This window comes from Salmo trutta, unplaced genomic scaffold (assembly GCF_901001165.1).
Source record: "Salmo trutta unplaced genomic scaffold, fSalTru1.1, whole genome shotgun sequence".
Lineage (NCBI taxonomy): Eukaryota > Metazoa > Chordata > Actinopteri > Salmoniformes > Salmonidae > Salmo > Salmo trutta.
Genome location: NW_021822911.1, coordinates 3,856,901 through 3,862,013, shown reverse-complemented (window position 1 = coordinate 3,862,013; position 5,113 = coordinate 3,856,901). Strand labels below are relative to the sequence as shown.

At 38.4% G+C, this 5,113-nt stretch overlaps 1 long non-coding RNA gene across 1 annotated transcript; it reads right to left on the bottom strand.

The window, feature by feature from the left end:
• Positions 1-2,214: 2,214 nt before the first annotated feature.
• LOC115186744 (uncharacterized) lies at positions 2,215-2,886 on the bottom strand. Its single transcript, XR_003875869.1, has 2 exons — positions 2,854-2,886; positions 2,215-2,530 (listed from the first exon to the last, which is right to left on the bottom strand). It is a non-coding gene; the product is annotated as an uncharacterized LOC115186744 (long non-coding RNA).
• Between the last annotated feature and the right edge of the window lie 2,227 nt (positions 2,887-5,113).

The following is a 5,113-nucleotide window of genomic DNA, read 5'->3' as shown; positions in this document are numbered from 1 at the left end:
ATTGCCAACCTTACAATATGAAAATAGTAAGAATCAAAATTGTCAATGGGATTGGTTGGTTGGTCTGTCAGACACTGTCCCTCAACTTATGGCAGGCAGCAATGTAGTGCGCTGCCAACCCACAGCTCTCTGCGTCCTCCCCCAACAGGACGGGTAGCCTACTCTCATCAGAGAAGTCTTTGAAACCTTGAATAAGGGTTTCACATTTGGGGAAATTACACTCTCTAATTGTTTTATATTTTTTACATTTGTCAGGAAATGCAGCTCCGTCTCAGGTTCTACTGTTGTGCAGTGGTTGCACAGCCTTTCCCTCTACAGGGAGCCAGGTTTTCCTGTGTCTCTCTCTCTCTGTCTCTCTCTCTGTGGCTCTCCCTGTGGCTCTCTCTGTGGCTCTCTCTGTGGCTCTCCTCTCTCCTCTGGCTCTCCTCTCTCCTCTGGCTCTCCTCTTGCTCTCCTCTCTCTCTCTCTCTCTCTCTCTAAATTAATCACCACAACACATCCCTGCTGCTACTTGATGAGGTCACTAGGTGTTGTGTTAAGGCTGCTACAATATCATTGAGTTACACAGCTACTTTAGCTGTACTTTAGCTACAGCTTTTAAATGTTTTAAAACAGCATTCAACATGAGGCAGACAGATCTTACAGTTCTCCAGTGTGTCAGCAAGCTCCTTCTGGTTCATTTTCCTCAGGACGTGCAGTGTGATCTTCAGAGCCCCCTCTCTGGCACTGCTCTCCTGCTTCTCATCTTCAGCATCCACCACTTCCTCATCCTGCTTCTGACTCTCAAAGCCTTCTGGGAGTTCTGGACTAAGAATCCTCTTGAACATCTTCAGCTCGTTCTTCACAAATGTCATAATTTTCTCTTCAAGCAACTGAAATAAATCAAGTAAATAAGTTAAGCAAGAGAATAAATGCTTTCTCATTAACACATTAATGAATGATTGACAGATCAACTTTACTTGAGGTAAACAAAAACAAATGTACATAACAGGATCACATACACTGAATATAGAGTCCAGGTCTGTTTGATGACTCTGGGAAGACTGACCACTGAGAATCTCTGACTCTGATCTCTCCTGTTGGTTTCTGTAGACAAAACATGAGATTACAGTACACACACACCACATAAACACACACACACACACACACACACACACACACACAGAGAGAGGGAACGATGTGTTTGTTTAATATTGTTTTAGGGCTATATAAATGGATAAAAGGATTAGCCTGTGGATTATGAAAACAACAAAAAGAAATGAGAAAATGGGAGAGGAGAAATGACTAGAGACAGTGTTGTTTAAGCTCCTGACCATGAGTTCTTCTTACCTTTGTTCAGTAGAAAGTCTCCCTCTCTAAACACTATAGGATGCTTCATAGACTGGTTACTCTTCATGGACACACAGCTGGGAACAGGGGAGGCTGGTCTCCTCCTGCTTGATTGGTCTTCAACACAACAGAGACAAACATTACATCTCTCATCTACTCTGATCTCAGATGGGAAACATAAGAAGAGTTTCATTCCAAAACGCAACATATCACTTTACAGAAATGAGCTTTTATTGTTTAAAGAAATTATGTATTAATTATTACATCTCTCACAGACAAGGATTTGTTTAAAATCTATCACTTGATGGTTTCATTTCAGAGAGACAAAAATCATGTTTTTTTATGCAAAATGCTATATATCTCCCTCACTCTCAAATGTGACCGACCGGCTCAATTTGGTAATTAACTAAATAACTACATATATAGTGATTTTGGTTTATGTCAGTTTAATTGTTTGTTATGGTATAAGTGGTTATTTTATGATTGTAAGTGATAAATTAACTAGTAATTCTCAGTAATTACTACTTTAGTAAGGAATAACACATTTTTCAGCACTACTGCAGTTGTTACATAATTCCAATAGATGGGAGCATAAGACCACAAATTAAATTTCAAGAAGATTAGATTAGTTTTCTCCCTGGATACACCACCACTCCCCACGCTACTTTCTGTCCCTTTACACACTGCTAACGCAAGAGGAGGACTGAAAAAGCATTTAACAGATTACTGTAAAGTAATATTATTATGATTCAATGTTTAGTAATATAACGATGATTCATGTTTATTATTACCTGTTTTTATGCTCATGTTTTACACTTCATTAATATAACGATTATCAATAAGCCTGAACATTAATTCAGTCATCTCTGGGTCTAGAAAAACGTATTTTCCCAGTACATTCATCAACCAGCATCCACCTGCTCTGCCTTCTCGCACATGAAGTCAACTCAGCCCCGCTAAACAGCTGGTGTCTTCACTTCACTCTCACTCGCCTTCTCAGGGGGCATGTCGAGGTAAATTTACTAACCAGGAGGGTTGAATTATGTCATTTATTGGTGGGCTGGAAGACGCGCTCTTGTCTTTTCTATTCCGAGCTTGTTGACTCCCAATATCAGATATTAAGATGATGTTTACAATGTATGTACTACTGATTATCTACCCGGGGTTCAATACCTCACTATTTTTACCTCACTATTTACACCTCACTATTCAATACCCTCACTATTTACACCTCACTATTTACACCTCACTATTCAATACCTCACTATTTACACCTCACTATTCAATACCTCACTATTTAACACCTCACTATTCACACCTCACTATTCAATACCTCACTATTCACACCTCACTATTCAATACCTCACTATTCAATACCTCACTATTCAATACCTCACTATTTACACCTCACTATTTACAACCTCACTAGTTACACCTCACTATTCAATACCTCACTATTTAACACCTCACTATTCACACCTCACTATTCAATACCTCACTATTCAATACCTCACTATTCAATACCTCACTATTCAATACCTCACTATTCAATACCTCACTATTCAACACCTCACTATTCAACACCTCACATTTACACCTCACTATTCAATACCTCACTATTTACACCTCACTATTCAATACCTCACTATTCAATACCTCACTATTCATACCTCACTATGCCAATACCTCACTATTTACACCTCACTATTCAACACCTCACTATTACACCTCACTATTCAATACCTCACTATTTACACCTCACTATTCAACACCTCACTATTTACACCTCACTATTCAACACCTCACTATTCACACCTCACTATTCAATACCTCACTATTCAATACCTCACTATTCAATACCTCACTATTCAATACCTCACTATTCAATACCTCACTATTCAATACCTCACTATTCAATACCTCACTATTCAATACCTCACTATTCAATACCTCACTATTTACACCTCACTATTTACACCTCACTATTCAATACCTCACTATTTACACCTCACTATTTACACCTCACTATTCAATACCTCACTATTCAATACCTCACTATTCAATACCTCACTATTTACACCTCACTATTTACACCTCACTATTCAATACCTCACTATTCAATACCTCACTATTCAATACCTCACTATTTTTGTTTCTCTCCCTAAAGCAACACAGCCCTAATAGGAGATATATAACTAACTAAAGTAATGAGTGACCATTTCAGAAAATCATGGGACATATAGTCTGTGGTTGCATGCTATTTTATGTCAATCATATTGCTGCTTGTAGCCTATAACTGATGCTTCGTGGTCTTATGCTGCCATCTATTGGAAATATTTAGCAATTAAAAGTTATTAATTTACTTACAGACATTGGTGAGGCAGCTGAGAATTAAAATAAACGGAATGTGTCCAGCCTACTGAGGAGCCCCGAAAATAATATTCAAAAGATTGGTCCTTGGACACAGAGGGGTTAAACACTAAAGTGACCGTCCATCTAGTGAAGAGAGGAGAACCGGACAGAGGTAGCCAGCATCCGTCAACGAGAGAGAAGGAGAACTACGATGCTACTAATTAGTAACTAGCTAGCTTACCGAGCTGTACCGACTAGCTAGGCTAGCTAGCAGGTCGTTCGTCTGTCCCTCGTCTCGATGACGAATCCGGTGAACCACAAAATGAAACGAGGATAGAGAGTGAAAAGGATCTGGCTACACTCATACTGTCCCTGACCGTAAAGCAAAAAGCTAATTGAACAATAAACTTCAGCGTTTCAACACTGTAACAAACTCTGTCGTTATTCCCAAAATCACCTCAGCCCACTCTGCGCGTAACCGGACAATATGTTTGGCGCCACAATGTACGTGGACGCGGACAGTTCTGTACGTGGACAGTTCTGTACGTGGACGCGGACGTTCTGTACGTGGACGCGGACAGTTCTGTACGTGGACGCGGATAGTTCTGTACGGGGATGCGGGAAGGTCCAGAACGCGGACATGAGCAGTGCAACACAATCAACTAAACCCAGCCTTTAAAGTAGGTTACATTAGTAATATTATTTTTTATTATTATGTTAAACAACATTCTACGTTTTTTTAAACAATATTTTGAGATCTGGGCCCATGTCCACAAAGCGTCTCAGAGTAGAAAATTGGTCGTATAAGTGCTGAGATAAGACATTTTACACTTATGGGTATAAATTAAAGCTATGCATGAAGTCTCTAGTCCACCTAGTCGGCAGATATTTAGGACACCTCGTGAGCTGTCTTAAGTATTAAGAGTTAACAGCAGGTGTCTTGAAACATTTACAATGAATAGCAATATTACAATAATGGATACATAGACCTCCAAACATTTACAATGAATAGCAATATTACAATAATGGATACATAGACCTCCAAACATTTACAATGAATAGCAATATTACAATAATGGATACATAGACCTCCAAACATTTAACAATGATAGCAAATATTACAATATGGATACTAGGACCTCCAAACATTTACAATGAATAGCAATATTACAATAATGGATACATAGACCTCCAAACATTTACATGAATAGCAATATTACAATAATGGATACATAGACCTCCAAACATTTACAATGAATAGCAATATTACAATAATGGATACATAGACCTCCAAACATTTACAATGAATAGCAATATTACAATAATGGATACATAGACCTCCAAACATTTACAATGAATAGCAATATTACAATAATGGATACATAGACCTCCAAACATTTACAATGAATAGCAATATTACAATAATGGATAC